This window comes from Bombus vancouverensis, chromosome 4 (genome assembly GCF_051014615.1).
Source record: "Bombus vancouverensis nearcticus chromosome 4, iyBomVanc1_principal, whole genome shotgun sequence".
Taxonomy (NCBI): Eukaryota; Metazoa; Arthropoda; class Insecta; order Hymenoptera; family Apidae; genus Bombus; species Bombus vancouverensis.
In genome coordinates, this window is record NC_134914.1 from 10,881,068 (window position 1) to 10,898,701 (window position 17,634).

A 17,634-nucleotide genomic window follows, 5' to 3' on the forward strand; every position below is an offset into this window, starting at 1 on the left:
ATAGAATTATTAGCAAAAGAAATATTTATTTTTTCATCCACTGAAAGTCGATGGAATTCAGAAAATATATATAATATATAAATATTAATAGGCGAATATACATACACACACACATATATATAGTGAGAAAAATATTTCTGTGAATTTTTTTTCTACGTAACATATTCTACAAAGGTTTAAAATTGCAATTTGGATAATTATGAAAATCGCGTATATTCTCAGATTTGATTTCCCTTATGTTTGAGAAATTCTGTTAATAAAATTGTATAGTAAAGTGGATCTACTCAATTTATGGATGGAAAACCTTTAAGCTGATTTTCTTTCCGTAGAACGATCCAGTTGGTCCTTCCTACGCTTTCCAATAATAATATTTGGATTTTCCATGCAAACAATGAAACAATAAATCCAGCTTATTCTTATAGATTTTAATTTGCTATCGTACATACTAGGCGTAGAAAATATGTAGGCAAAAATAAAACTTTAAGTATCGTATATCAGTAAAATTGGCTGAAAAAAAAATAGTCAAGAATTGCGAAACGTTGTTAGAGAAAGTTACAACGTATAAAGAAAAGCTTTTTTTAAGAGGATGAGAAGAAAAAATTGCAATCTCGTCTTTCTTTCGTAATCTGATTTTCGAGTTTTATTCCCCTATCCTTCAATTTAAATCTCTTCGCCAAATCCCCTTCCGAAAGCCCTGGAAAATAGCGACAACGTCTTGTTAGGAGCGCAATAAGTAGCATATATTAAATAAGAAACCGGAAAAACTTCCGCAAATACGATTCTAAGGAACAAAAAAAAAGGGGGTGAAAAAAAGAATTTCAACGACGGCGTGTTTTTACGGTAATTTAAACATTTTCAAACTTCAGCCCGTTTTCCACTTATCTTTCGTTCAATCGCATTCGCTGTAAACTCCACGCGGAATCCCAGGAAAATAGGAAATATTAAATAAAACTCAATAAAAGCGCGTCCCCCGGAAAACGTAACGAAATAGGAATTTCGAATAGTTCGAGGCTGAACTGACGTGTGTCTTTCTCTCTATTAATTCAAAATCCTCGATCCAAATCGTTTTGTAAAGCTTAGAAAAATAATACCGATCTATCTTACGGTCTAACGTTTATTGGATATCGGATAACAGCAATGATGGTTCAAAAAAATTGTTTCACAGTTTATTCTTTTTCTTTTTTTAATTTGGGTATTTAAAATTCCTTTATTAAATTCCTATAAAATTTAAGAATATTCAAGATCAACGAGGAAAAGGTAGTTGTAATTTTTGCATTTCCAATGTTTTACTCCTAAACGTTTTACAATAACTAAACGTTAATGATGACTGGAAAATGCTGGGTTAATTTGAAGATTTATGAAGTCTAACACATGATCGGCAAAGGGGAAACAGTTCCGTTACTTTCTATCATAGGATTTAAAATATTTCATTGTTAAGTGTTTTACGATAATCAAACAAAATTGATAGAAATGTAAACAAATTGTACCAAATAGGTATGGAATTCTTATAACAATTAGAAAAAAGCACAAAGCAGAAATACAACAAAAATCATCCCCACGTTAGATCTTCAGCACACAAATCAAAAAGAGTCACGTAATATTCTCTAATACAAGTCCCAAGAAAGTCAATCGATATCTATGCAAATTCATATTTTTGTGAACAAAGAAATAGAAGCTAAATAAATATTTTTCCCTTTAAATATTACCATGCAATTCTACTTTGAATATTTTTTATATTATACAATGTACGCATTAAAATTTTCCATGAACGCGTCATATTCAAGAAATTTAGAAAAATGGATAAAAATCTTTTTTATCCCTCCTAAGTATTCTACTCTCAAATCTGTTCACGAAACCCGACGAAAATTGTCAGCAGGTCTCTCGTTTAACGTATCCCGGCTGACGCGAACAGCTAACCGTGTCACGGATTTCCCGGGTGTCAATTTCGCCTGGAATAAAGGTCAAGTCAAAAAGAGGTCCCTTCCACTTTACCTCCTCGTAACGCAATCAGCCCTGACTCTCCTTTCGACGCAAGGTGCAAACAGCCCCAACGAAGCGGCGCTGATGGAGCTTCGCCCCGAAATCGCGCGCCCCTTCTTTCGCGAGAGGGTGCGACGACGAACAGAGTCGTCGAGTTTGCCGAGTAGAATACAACGCGTTTTCACACGCCGCTACGTATCTGTGGGGGTTGGAAAGGGATGGCCATAATACTGTGTCATCGGGGTAAGATGCACGGATGCCTCGTGTATTATTTTCATAATAAAATGCTATTTGATCCGTTCACAAGCCAAAGACGATTTCATTCTTTGACATTTAAAATTTTTTAATGCCGAAACATTCGACTGATGCTCATCTCTAGGCCATTTCTTTGCGACAATTTAACGCGCGATAGTTTCGTCGCTTACAAAAAGGACGTTCGTTTATATGAACGTTGGCGCATTTAACGACGCGTCTGCAGGACTTTCTTTGTTATTAGAAGAAAACGAAAATGAAGTTTTGATTGATGCGAGCGAGGGCGACGAAATTGTCTCGCGACAAATTGACCGTAGATTTTTCTGCAAGCTTGTACTTTCGATGATAGGATGGAAAAAGTACATCCTATCTAGAAAATTGTTTCAGGTATCGAATATTACAGAGCTCTAGATTTTGGATATTTTATATTACTTTTACATATGTGCTTTCTGTGCAATTTCACACTTTCAAATCAGTATCAAATTTCATCGATTTTCTCTGTCTTTTAGTTTTGTCAAATCAACCGATTTAGCATAAAGTTTGACTCGTTTTAGGGATCGTGGAACAGCGCGAAATTGGGAAACGCGTTGTGCTCGATCTTAAAAATGTTTTAATAAAATCTAAGCGGCCATGAAATATCAAAATTTTCAAAAGCTGGGAGATGCTTGAAACGTAATTGTATTACTAGGTGTCACTGAGAGCAAATGGATCGTCGATCGATTAGCGAAGAAGAGTGTTGTTATTCGGTTCGGTGTCGTTCCCAGCATCGTTCCGCGCGACGATCTTCGATTGTGAACAAAAGGTAGAAACACGGTCTGGCATAGCGGTTAATTAATCCGGCGAGAAACAGAAATTCCATGGCAATTCCGAGGGATGGAGACTGATGCCTGATCTTGGTGATCCATTACTTGATATACTTGATGTTTTTCAGAGCGTGCAGTTGCATTAGGAATCGTCGGATGTTGTGTGAAATTGCAAGTAATCATACGATTAATTCAAACAATCGTTCAGCGATACTAAACATTCTGTTGAAGAATTTGGGATTTAACAAAAATAATTGGCTCGTGGATTATCTTCAGGATAAAGTGTTATTTTAGAAATCGTAGAACATTGCGAAATTGGAAATACTATCGTATTTAAATTCGGACATTTTTAAAAATAGAATTTAGCTAATAGAATGTAGCAGAAATATCAGAGCGTTGAAAAAGCGAGATAAAAAATACAAGGATAATTGTACCGGCGGAGATTATTGGAAATAATTGGATCGTCGATCGTTGGAGGTTATTTAAGGTCATTGGAGGTCGTGCAGCAGTCGTTTAAGATCGTGTGAAGGTAATTGAATGTCACGTCGAGGTTAATACTGACGGTGTTATCTCACCATTCGCGTTTCTCGCCAAAGGCGTTCTATTAAAACATACGATCGAACTTATCTCAGTCCGTCTAATTCTCAAATCGAGGTTCGTTCGAGGTCGTTTGATGAGAAAATCTGATCATGATCGTTATTGGTATTATGAACATTAGAAGATATTAAATGTTATTTCGTAGACGTTTCATACAAATAGCCACTTTTGCTGCCTATTAATCAATTAAAATCACTTAAAAGAAATTGCGTAACGATTCTAGCAATTGTTACTTAACGAAATTGTTCGCTGAATATTCTCCCTCGAGCATAGATTATACGTTTTATTAATTGATCAAAATTGAAAATGTTTTAGTAACAGGAAATCTATAAAAAAAAAGTCAGGCGAGATATTGGAAAATTTCCAATCAAAGATTGTGATTAAATTATGGAAAAATATATCTACAAATGAACAGTCGTGAATAATGATAGAATCAGCAGAAGTAAAGATAGATACTATTCCTAATGGCTTCCAGTGAAAGAAATATGAAAAGTAAATAAAAAAATTAATCAAACAATGATCGATCAAATAAAATAATCATGATACATTTAACCACAGAGTTACGTGAAACAAATTTAACACCTGATATAATTTAGCAATCTTGCAACTTATCACTTAAAAAAAGATGATTTACAAGTAATAAAGTTGAACTTAGTTTAATATTCATTGAAAAGTAATTTTATTAAAAGAATGTATTATTTATAAAAGGTCACCGTGTGATCTTATTAATAATGAAATTACAGCAGATATGAGTTTTACGTGTCGCATTTTGCGAAATCATGAATGTTCATTATGAAATGCCATACCTACATGTCAACGCGGCATCGGGCCTATCTGAAAACGGGTCACACTTTCGAGGTCGTATTAGTTGATTGGTAGTTAATTACCTGCAGCACAGCGTGGAGGAGACATTAATTTGCTCGCGGCAGCCAGTGAGATTCTATCGACACGTTTTTGGAAAATTGAACGACCAGTGATTGCGTGTCGTTCGCATTAAACGACCGTTAAACAGCTCATTTTTGTTGAGGAATATAGTTATGATTAAAATGCGCTGGAATTTTCTCCAATATAAATACCGAAACCGATGAAGCGTTATGCTTTAGTAGGCGTTGTAATTTCAGTATGTTAAAATGCAGAGAAATTAGACAACGCTTTCGAAAGAAACATAATTTGCCTGGTATTTTCATCATTTGAAAAGTACTACATTACCGTAATTACAGATCACTGAATATGACAATCTTCCTTTTCAATCGTTTTCCAAATAAAAAAGAAAAAACTTTTTGCGTTCCAATGTTATATTCGAAATTTGTATTTTATTAAAATTATCATAATCTTTTTTAATGCCTCGCTTTGAAGCTCCAAAATAGTAAGAAGATATTTAACTTTAGAACGGATCTATAATTATATTCAGTGTGTTATAAAAGTAACAAATTAATTTTTATTATATCTGTTACTCTATATTATGAAAATATTCGAAGCAGAGACTGCGTAATCACAAAAATATTCTTAAAATAACTTGACTAAAAACAGGAATACTTGCAGATTTTTTTTTTTTTGCAAATAAATATATTTTGAGCGACATTTACAATATGACGTTCGTAAAAATTGTGCAAAATACATCATTCATACAGAAGATAGTTATAAAAGCTGGGTCAACGAGTGCACGAGGGATTCTGTAGGTTAACCTTCTGGTTGCTTCAGGCAAATAAACTTGCCCGCAGTTTGACTGCTCTAGCCAAATGAATTCACATGGTCCGACTAATTCAACTACTTCATGCCAGTACACAAATCAGCCTGAATAAGTTTCTCTGACTCACGCGATCCATGTTAAACTGGCATTAAATGCAAAACATTAGTCGCCGGGTACATCTTAAAGTTGCAATTAGTTCGCTGCTGCACGTATACTTGTGTAACATAATATTCGAGATCTTTTTATGTTGCACAAATTGGAGACTAGCTACTATACTAAAACATACTTTCATTTCAACTATATGAAAAAGTAATTTCACTGGGTAGAAGATTAAAATATAATATTTGTTCTTTTTCTGTATCCTCCTCATGCTCTAACGACCATAAGCATTTGAACATTTCGTGACATTTGGAAAAAATAGAAGCTTTCGAGTGTTTTTAGCTTTTAATTGTTTTATCCTGAAATCTTTTTCTAAACAATTCTAAATCTCTTAATTCACTCATATCATATGAGCCTTATGGTATAAAAGACAGAATAGAATAAACGTCTCAATACTTACGACAGTGTGTGTCCCCATTTTTATTTTAGAAATCAAACTGATACACGAGTTCTCCAGCACACACATATTGAATATTCTATTTTGTTATAAGTTTCTTCGATGCCAAAGTTCTAAGAAAGAATAATATTCGAGGAGACGAGAAGAAGATAAATCATTAATAAAGAAGGACGATAAATCCTGGACGGAAGGGAAGAAGCAGTTGAGTTCAGCGGTTTTCCGGTAGAGATGCCGACGAAGTTCGTCCGTGCCAAGAGACTTGGTCGTATTTCCGTGCGACAGTTAACCAGCCGGAAAGAAGACGTTGCAGCGTTGTAGGGAACGCGAAAGATGCCTTAGCGTGCCTGAGGCCCGCCGGAAACCTTGAATTCTTGCTTCAGGGGTGCTTCTATGAGGCTCAGTGTCGCCAGATGCAACCTGCACCCATACACTCGACCAGCCTGAGGACACAGGAATCTCCATCTGCTAAATTTCCTCGTCTTCTTTCCTTTCTCTTCCATTTTCTACCAGGTTGTCGGCATATGGTACATGATTTTAGATTTAGAACACGGCGAGTGGAAAATGGAGTTAAAACGTGTTGCGTGGATGGATCGAGGCGAACATGCAGTGATTTTGCTCTTTCTTGCTGTCGTTTCCAAGATGTCTGAATGTGCAGACTATGTTTTAGTTTAGTTCGATGTGCTTTTGAAAAGGAGCTAATTTTTTGGTATATTTAAAGTACCCAGTATATTTGGTTAATAATTCAATATCAAATATACTTGATCCGTGAAACATTTCATGAGAGCAAAACAGAACAGGAAGGTAACACGTGATACGTACGGTACACGAGTTATATACCGTGGACCATTTCATTTTTTTTTTTTTTTATTTAGTTGTTTACATTCACAATTTGTCCGATTTGGACATTTGGTAGAATTTTTTGGCTGTTTGATTATTATGTGGGTGGCTATCCCCAGCGGGGTACCATCTTCGTGTTTGTTAGGTTATATCCTTTATGAGATCTGTTGGGTGTTTCCTTTTTAGTCTTCTTTCTGTGCTCATTTCATTTTGTGATAAATTTTCTGTTGCCAGATTATACTTCAATATCAATTCCTCTTCTCCAAAAGGTAACTTACGATTTCAACTACCAACTTATATCACTCTAACTTATATCAGTAATTGATGCTACTGTAAACAATCAATTAGAAAGAGATTGTTTTATCAATTTCTGTACTTCGTGTTCCGTAGAACACTTCCGTAGGACAGACTTCTGATTAATTTATCAGCGCAGTGACGACGTGTTGTTCGATCGTCAAGTCGTTTGCCAGTGTGAGAAACGACCCAACTAACGGCTAGCTAATTGTGCGTCCCTTACCCTTCTCGAGAAGCGACGAATTTTGAATCTACCCTCTCTCATTTCGACGTCCACAATGAGCGTCATTGAGAGTTACGGGATCCCTCGGCCACCATCTGTCGTCATGGTAAACGACATCGTGCTAATTTAGAGGGGGGCGAAATAAAAGTTCAAATTCGAGAGGCTTCTTCACTGGCACGGGTCCTCATCCACGCGTATTAATACGAGTAAAAGGGGTCGAGGGGTGTGCATACTTTTACATATGCATTAACTAGCCGTAGGTGCACATTGTTCCGGCGAAATCTTACTCGATTCTACGAGGTGTCCAAGAAGTTAGATTTTAATAACGACAAGAACGAAGTATTTGAGAGAATTCTAGTTATCGTCTTTAAATTGTGGTAAGTTGGATTTGTTGAATTTGGCGAGAAGTCGAAACAGAGTCCGAGTAAGCAATTAAATAAGAAGATCGATATTAATTGATCGCGTATATAATATTCTGATATATTAGCAATTTTACTACGAAAATGAACAGGTGTAGCTTAAAGTAGGTAATCTGAGAAAGCAAATACTGGGCCTTCGTTAAAAGCAGCTGATGCACCAGAACTTCTTTCCGAGAGAACAAATTTAAAAAGTTGAAGTTGTTCTTTGTTGAACGTGTTTTTCCTTTTTCTTTGTTTTTGTTTTTTTTTTTGGCGGAATGATTTTATTCCGAGAAAAAGGAGGCATGCAATAGTGGAACGATGGAAAAGGAGGATTTGAAAAGTCGAAGAAAGTGGGTAAGTTGGAAATTTCGTTAATCTGGGCTAATTCGGGGGTTGGATTTTGGCGCAGCACAGAATCGATTCAACTTCGTTCGGATTTCGTTCTTTAATGGAACGGAATATGAAGGTGTACCGTAATCCGTTGAAATCTGCAGTTCTTGGCGAGTTTTGGGACAAGCTTCGACGAATGCTTACCATTGCGAGATTTAACGGAACGCGAGATGTTACGGAATACGTGTACTTAATGCAGAAATCTTTTCATAAATAAGCAAATCCTTCCAATCTCAACCGTAAAAGGAAAAAGGTAAATCTTCGTTTCGAAAGGATTCCGATTCCTATTGATACAATTCTAAAATCACAAAATTTCTTACTTTCTAACTTAATCCTACCACATTCTCGTTTCAATAAATATCTTGTATTAAAATATTTCTACATAGCCCTAAATCAGAAAGTTGGTCTTTCTCGAGGAATTTTCTATATCTTAGCTTTTAATAGTAAAACCTCCCTAAGCACATTTCTGAGCAGTCAACCGTGTATTAACAAAATATTTCACTTTCCGGATGAACCAAAATTCACACGCCGTTATCGACACGTAAATCTACATCATTAAATCCTGATAACAATTCGGAAAACAGCCTGTGGCAACAGTCACTCGAATCGGTGATCTCATTTGGTAGTACAGTATTTACAGCATTGTTCGAGCGCATTATAACAAGCACCTTTTGTGTTTATCGAGGCCAGCTCAGCACACGTGGTCCCATCGATATCGAAGGTGTTCACCAGTATCGTCGTGCGCTTTGCATTGTTTGCATAGATCCACGGCCAGAGTGTCGTTTGCAAACTTCGATCGTTTGTGGTACTGTACGACCGCGTTGCTGCTAATTTCGCGTAAGGTGTATCGACACGTTATTTGTTGAAGGGAATATGGGTATGGATGAAAGGGTTAGAGAGTGAGAGAGAGAGAGAGAAAGAGGGAGAGAGAGAGAGTATGTGTGTGTAATGTATCGCTTGCAAACTTCCACGGGTAACACACAGGCGGACGAGGGTGGAAAATTAAAGGAACGGGCCACGTCGGTTCCCATTGAAATGTAAATGCCTGGTAATGTTTGCTGTCAGCCTCGCCTCTCTCGTTCCATTAGGCCAGCGCAGTTGCATTAAAACCAAAATACGAGTTCGATCCTCGCTCAGGGTATTTAATTAACGCGATTAAAAATGTTCCCAGCCTCTGCGGCTACACTTTCTATTTACATGCTGCCGCATTATTCTGCGCGTTCTCCTGCACGCTCATTTCTGTGCTATGAATGACACACGGCAAGGGTTCGTTCGATGCTATTTTCATTCTGCTTTGCAATTTTTTCCTACGTGTTTTTATTCCGCGCCTTCGTTCATGGCTTAAATTCATCGTGAGAGATTAAAGGCATCGTTCTATGGATGTTCATGGTGTACTACGAAGGGTGACTTGACATGGAAAAGGATTTCTGCTCATCTGGATCAAAGGATCCTTTGTATATTGCATTTTGAATTTGTTTCAGTTTCCAGCTTTTTAAAATTAATGTAGCTTGAAAAATTGTATGGTTGTTCGTTTATATAACTTGAATTATACGTCGGTTGTAACTTTGAATTACATATACACATTTTTGCGAAACGAATACCTACACAAAGGGTTCATTTTACGTTATTTTCCCTGCTTCACAATTTTTCCTCTGTGTTCTTGTTCCGAGGTTTCATTCATGTATTGCTTAATTCATCGTGAAAGATTAAAGGTATGATGCCATGATTATTTACGCTGCGTTATGATGGGATGGTTGGAAATGAAAGAAGATTCATGACGAATAAGTAAATCGAAGATTTTTTGATGTATAAAATTTCGAAGTTTTATGAGTTTCTTAAAATGAAATTGACTCAAACAGTTGTATTATCATTCGTTTATTTAACGTGTTTCCTTTATGATTCGAATTACCCAGAAAGCAATTCTCAGCTTATTACTCTAAGAATGATGCAGCTATCTGTATATTTAGTTGATGTAATTTTAGAAAATTTCTATCCTCAGATATTGTACAGCTGCAAGAAAATGATTATACAAACGTCAATAATGATCAGAAAGCAGCGATTATGCGTAATTTTCAAGTTAGAAACCACTAACAGTTGACGTGCAAAAATGGAGACATAATGCGTTTCTAGAAATATTCAATTCTGACAGACATAATGACGATTGTACTCATCATTCTCTTGCTGTATTTTGTTGGTCATGACTCTCAAGCTGGTCACGCGTTTCTATCTTGTAACGACTGGTTGTCAAGTTGAATACCCACGGTAACTGGTTCATGAGGAATCCGGTAACGTCGAAGTACATATCGAGATTTAGAGATTCCAATGAGGAGCACGCAAGTATTCGCAATAAACGAGATAAAGTATGGCGTGCTTCTGATAAGTTGTTTTCGAGATCTGTTTGCAGATTCTTCGAAGTCTACATTTTAACCCGAGTAACATTTCTTCCTTATCGCAATTCGAGTTAGATGTTTATATTCAGGAATTTCTCAATTAATTAATGTATACGTGACATTTTTTTTTTTTTTTTAGGTAGAATGAAGTTTTGATTCTGCGAAGTGTTTAATGTAGAGGAGGAAATATTTTAGTAATTGTGATTATCGTTTGAATTAAATATCGTCAATATTCCATTTACAACTGGTATACTCGAGTCGTAAATGACCCATAGTTTAAGCTGAATTACTCGATTTTACAATAGTGCATTGTAATAAATATTCTATGTTCACTACGATGAAGACAATCGTATAAAATGTATACGATTATAAAACGTAGAATCCAAACCAAAATTAAGTTAAAATTATATATGTAATTAAAATTAATTGAAAATTATAAAATCTAATTCATAAACTGTTGTGATCGCGTATGAACCAATTATTCCATTCAAGAGCAAACATTTCTTTTGTCCTTTCCCCCTGTTATATTCTTAACATTTTCGATACGTTCGTTCCTCGGAATTTTCAATTAAAACATAATCATAAATCATAATGTCAGCGATGAAGTTGCATAAACGCAATAACCGAATATCGTATTATTCGTATTAAATGATTTTGTTTTAACCCCTACTCGAAGTTGTCGTTCGATAAATATCCAGCCTATTGACGTCGAGTGATATCGTTTCGTTTGGAAACTTTTGCTCGCTCGCCCCTCTCATTCCAATTTCGCTGATGACACTAAACGATTCCATGCCTTTGTTCTTCGAATGCTCCCAAATTCAAAGGGCAAACGGTGATTGGAACGATGACACGTGGTGGCACGGGCGCAGCCGTTCTGATTTTACGATGTTCGAGGGCGAGGATCGATTCCTTCGATGCAAAAACAATCGTCGCCACCACTGTTTGGCCGCGTGCCAATGGGGGTACTTTAGCATAAGCACACCGTAGACCTTTCCAATTTTTGTCGCCGACCGTTTAGTGAAACGATGGCCCTTTTCCGTGAAACGCCGCGTACGAAATTTAAAACGCTTTAAAAATCGTAGGCGTCGTTGGCCAAAATTATTCCTAGTAGTTGTACATGTAATTTATACGATGCTTTAATAATACTTTTTCGATGGATGCTTTAACAATTTTGTTGCGATATCATTTCGAATTTTTGTCTATATGTTTCGAAATAATTTAGAGTATTTTTGTGTATAATTTCAAGAAAAATATTTGCAATGTCAGAATTTGTCTTACTCTTTCGCTCGAGTCAATTATCTTATTCGATCGGAAATATATTTTAAATCTCAAGCGAAATTGAGCTTCTTCGTACAATTCTGCGTATCGTAATTTTGTGTTACACCGCGACATTTTACTAATATAAATGTGAGTTCACCTTATTATACAGCCTTCAGGGTAGAAAAGTTCGTGAACAAACAAAATAAGGACGTTGGGGGACGAACTTATTAAGGGCGCGGCGTTTCAGAAGGAGTCGTTACACATTTCATTTCCTTCTTGAGACTCCAAAATGATATAGTTTGCCAGCTACTTCTTCCTCCGTTCACGCGCCTCATATTCGGCGATGTATGCGCGAAAAATTTTGCCTGAACGAGGCCGCGGTGCATCCTGTAAAAATTGAACACACACGTGCGCACTTAACTAAGAACGGAACAGAAGAGACATGAAAGTATGAAAATTCCGTTTATTATGCCTCGAAACGGCCATATTGGGACCGAGTAATAATGTACTGAACTGGAGGGGAGAATAAATAAAGAACGAGAAAAAATGAGCTCTTAAAAAGTTTCCAGCAAGAAACACGAGCAACACTCGAGAATGGGCTTTTTCCTTTATATTCCGTTGCTGAACCGATGAAGTACGACTCCTTTTTAGGAAGAGGGCGAATTATTACTCGAAATGTTATAACCTCCACTTCCTTATACGTCGAACGAAAAATCAATTTTCATATTTCATACTTGATATCCATTTTCCGTGCACCAAGTGCGTCAACAGATAAATGGAAATCATTTTTTAAAATACATACGGTCTATTACCGGCGAAGACGAACAGAGGGGCAACGCGATCGAAAAGAGGCACTGTTCTCATTTAAAACCAAAGCTCTTTTTTTTTCTTCTCTTCTCCGTGTTGCGAACGTGCATAGACTTCGAACACCTTGTCCCCGGCGAGGCATTGTAAAATATTACACCGGGGCAGGGGGGGACATCGGGGGTGTAACCGTTTCCAATTTCTCATCTCTTTTTTTGCCGCGCTACATCGCGCGGTGTATCGCGAGCGTATCAGAAATGCAAATTGCGGGACGTTCGCCGATGGCGTGTTTTCGATATCCGCCATTCCGAGCTGTTATTCTTATTGGCGAATTACTTTCGAACAGTTTGCCCTGGCTTGTGCACGAACCGCGATTTGCATAGCCGTATAGACGAGCTAGAAATTATTCACCATCGCGTTCCCGTGCATACGTACGCAATTAATCTCGGATCTTAACGATCCGCGTGCAGTTTTTCCGAGCAATCGCAAATACCCACAATGTTAGCCGAGAACCATCGAACGCGCGTTCTCGTGTCTTTCTCCTCGATACAGTGTTTCGCATGTAAGTATTCGAATATTTAATAAATATGCTATGTATCATACGTTATACGAAACATTTTGAAGTTTCCTCCGTACTGTTATCAGATTCGACTATCATGACTGCATTGGTTAGATTTGAAACAAATCTGGAAATATATACAAAAATTACGAGATATTTAGTGCAAGTGCATATTTCGTAGAAGTCAGAAAAGTATTTAAATAATCAATTATTCGTTATATTAACAAGTCTCGATATATTCAATGGGATCATGTTTAGTACTCGTTACGTGTTTAAGATGACTATTTATGCTGTTGACTATTAATTAATTGTTCGTGAAATATATCTTTAAGATAAATATCTCTAACCTTTACACACATTTTCAGATTAGTTTCATATTTGACCAATATATTCATGACAGTCGTATCTCGTTACAGTGCTAACGAAATATTTTCTGTAACACATACAATATATACATAAAGGTTTTCTGTGATAAGCGTTCAAATATGATACTTTCGTAATCCACTGTATGCTTAATAATATCATATTTATAATAATTTTTATAATATTTATAATAATTATATATTATTATAATATTTTTATAATAATTATAATAATAATATCATATTTGCTTATAATAGTCGATCTGAGCGAGATGCGCGCTGGTTTTCTGCGCAATCGTGAATACGCACGATGTTACTCGAGAATTGTCGATCGTCCGCTCCCGCGTTTTTCTGTTGAAACTAATACGCCGCCATCTTTGATTTATATTGATTTATAGCGTCAGTTAATTTGGAGCGATTGAAGTCGATCGTGACGATTTGGAATGTGTGTCGCGAATCGTGGAACGTGAATCGCGTGTCGAATGAAGTGTCGTGATGGAAGTGAGGAAAAGCTGTGGATATTGTATAAAAGACTGGCGTGAGGTTCGTGGGAAGTGAAATTAGACGAACGACGCCGAAGTAATACATACGTATGAACAACGAGAACGTCATAAGGTGAGCTTCATATAAACATTGAATGTTTTGTGTGTTACGAGAAATAGAATGATGCAATTTATTAACTTTAGATTAAGGTACAGTGAATGCCTGTTATGACGAAATATCTTTCCCGAATGAAACATAAAATACATACACTCGTAAGAATCTATATATATATAAGTATATATATTCAATTCGTGTTCTTCAGGATGATAAAACACGTATCCTTTGTAAGTACTAAACATAATCTTAGGCTTGATCTTATAGCATTATTTAGGTTAGGACTAATATTGATTATTTAAATGTTCACAAGAATAAACTAGAATCTGAGAGAAAATCTAAGAGAGCACTTGGGCTATTAAAATGTTGAGAACAATATATATATATATGTATCTGCTGTGTGTGTGCGTGTGTATTGTACGTATATGATCACTGATGTTTATAAGATATGAAAAGATAAATTAATAATAATTTAACGTAATTAAAATGATACACTTAAAACTAGGTAAAACTCCTCCAGCAAAGAGATCTTCAAAGGTATAAATGAAGGAATACGGAGCAGATAGGTTGAATATATACACAAGTTGAATACATAAAATCTTATTTAAACCAAATTAAAGTCTACTAATTTATAAGGTACGACTGAAGTATATTCTACCTTTGTATTATTACATTTTTATAATTTTATTACTAATTTTTATCCTATAATTTTCTCCTCTGTTACTTTTAGCTTCTCCCTGTTTGTTTTGTCTTAATGCTTTTAGCAATAAAATCTAAGCTAAAACTGAAATGCTGACCTGCTTTTACTGGATCTTTTAATCTCTTTCATGCACATTGCACATGCATCATGCACTTATATTATATGCATACCTTTCTATGCTCTATACATCACCTCCAAAAGGTTTATTTAGACACATATTTTACTGCAGTCAAATCTATATATCGCAAACAGTCGTTCAATTACTTTTATTTTATCTTAACTATCCGCCACTCGCGTTTATACAATATTTTGATAATATAAAACTGGTGTCAGCTGTTTTGGAGTATAAATCACTGAAAGCAACTGCATCCTGACATGTACTAAGTTGTTTTTATTTAACACGGCCCGTTTAATACAGAGATATTTCAAAAGTAAATTACATCCATAAAATAAGGATTAAGTTACAAAGGATTAAATTAACAATGTTCGTACTGTTATAAATTTATACAGACATTCTCATACTACTGTTTGTATGATATTATTATCGATATGTTTTTTATTACCGTTTTATCGTTGTACATGGACTTAGTATCATTAGATCATTAAAAAGAACCTCTTCATTTATTTTAATACTCGTATTATACGAAAATAATAATATCGACAATCAAAGCTTCATATTGAAGAAAATATTTAGAATAAAGAAGTAGTAATATTTAGAACGATAGAAGTAATAATAGATATATAACTTAGAATAAGAAATGATAAAATGGTACAAATAAAGTGCTTATCTATTAAAATTATAATCATCGGCGTTAAATGGAACTAGAATTACTGGTCAGATATGAAAGATGCGTTGAAGTTAAAGTTCAAAGATAAAATTACGCATAGATCAGGGATATTTATAAACTTGTGAGAAATTTAAAATTGAAAAAATCCACGGAATGCATGCAATATGCAAAATTATGTAAAATATCCTAAGCCTATCTAGGTAGGTACTCGTTATAATAGATATCATTTTACTATTAAAGATATGATGACGAATTTGCATAAATATCGTCGGTATAATTATGTATATTACAGATAGGTTCAAATCCGATTGAAAAATTTCAAATACCTAAGTTATTCCAAAAAAAAGAAACAATACTTTTAAGACGACTTGACAATATACCAAGTATGTACTTAACTTCAAAATGGATAAGCTGATAGATATCGACATCTTATATCGATCCTGCTCAAATATATAAGTACTACCATATACAAAAAGAAACTATTCGACGATATTCAGACGGATCGTTTCAGCTTATATAATTAACTGGAATGAATATAAACGATCCAAGTGAATCGATAATTACTGAGATGTTGTAAAAGAGCTTATATTGATAACAACCAATAGGATTATAGGTAGTAAAGAGTAATATCCATCTATTTTTTACGTACTTTTTCACGTAGAATCATATCCTACTCGCTAGTGCTTTATAGAACTAGCGCTATACTTTATAGAACATTTTGTACATAGGGTGTCGTTTCCTTTAAATACAATTTTAATTTATACACGCCTAACTTCTTCAAACCATTGTACTTTTAACCGAAGTAATTTCCACATAGTTGATTGTACTTTCGCAATGATCTTACAAATACTAATCGAGTATCCTCAAATGAAACCAATGTTATAGAATTAACTGGTATTCATGCTTACATACAGAAATTCATCTTATAACCAATACCGCACCAATATCCCTTATCAAAAACTCAATTTAAAAAAACTGATAATAGTAAAACTGGTAAAAAGGGAATTTGTTTATTGTGAGAACAAAAAAATGACCATGGGTCAGGAATAAAAATTGTGAGAATCAAGAAATCCTTGATTCTTTGAAATGCGAAGGAAACCGAATATCGGATTTGTATCGGATACCAAAAATCTGGCCGCGAGGGAGAGGCTCGGCGTGTATTCGACGCTTAAAACGAACGTATTTCTCAAATGTTGATTTTTCGCAGCGGAAAAAAACGCGTCACGGAAAACGCCAGCATGCGGGAACACGCAGTTCCGCCGCTAATATTTATAAATGCTCGTCCATAATTGCCGTAGCGCCGAAATTGCGGGGATAAATTGCGAAACGTGCCGTGGTCATACTCGTTTTCCTCCCTTCTCCGTTTTTCTCTCTCCCTTTTCTCTGTTCCGTTTCTACTATTTTTGTTGGTGCACGTAGACGAGCAATCCGCACGACAGATTTTCGTGGAATGTGATTAATAGCTAATTTTATTTTGTTTCCGCCGCCTTATCAAGGTCCGTTCGCGCGAGCACCCGAAAGGAACGTGTGAAAAATCCGATTATCTTGGACAGAACGCGCGAACCCGGAATTTTTATGTCGGAATCGCGGATTTCTCTCCAGATGCCGGCACGAAATGCGAATTGGCGGAGCGTTGCGAAGGAAAATGATAAAATAACCGGCTCCGGTCTGCTCCAGCCCTGATTCCAGCCGAGACACGGTAATTCCGGTTTTCTAAAATGTTGGCAATTTTTCAACGTGTTCCATATTTTCTCTTTGGTGGTCGATAGATCGTTTTAAGAGATCAGCGGAATTTTTAATAAAACATTTTCGCTTATTCAGAAAAAAATAAGAGACGAATTTAATTTTGATAATTTGAATTTCTTATTCAAGATAGCAAACTTCACTCGATCGTTGCATGGAAATTATCTGAAAATTAACACGCGTGGTATGTATAGTAACGCGTTAAAACAGGTAGAACATTATCGCCAAAGGATCTAAACGTTTCTTATACACGAATGAAGTAATAAATCATTCTTTTCAGCGTCCATGACGAAGCAGATAAGCCAGGACGCCTATAATTATAAACCCGTACCACCCACGCAAAATGTCACTCGACGACGGGGAAAAAGGCCATCGTATTCATTCATCGGTAAAAATTCAACCTTACAA

At 35.7% G+C, this 17,634-nt stretch overlaps 1 protein-coding gene and 1 long non-coding RNA gene across 2 annotated transcripts in view; both read left to right on the forward strand.

Annotated features, from left to right (window-relative positions):
- sns (sticks and stones) overlaps positions 1-17,634 on the forward strand; it is a 479,494-nt gene that overhangs the window by 262,417 nt on the left and 199,443 nt on the right. The window lies entirely within an intron of this gene.
- On the forward strand, positions 14,096-14,614 carry LOC143302544 (uncharacterized). Its single transcript, XR_013058136.1, has 3 exons — positions 14,096-14,225; positions 14,309-14,412; positions 14,501-14,614. It is a non-coding gene; the product is annotated as an uncharacterized LOC143302544 (long non-coding RNA).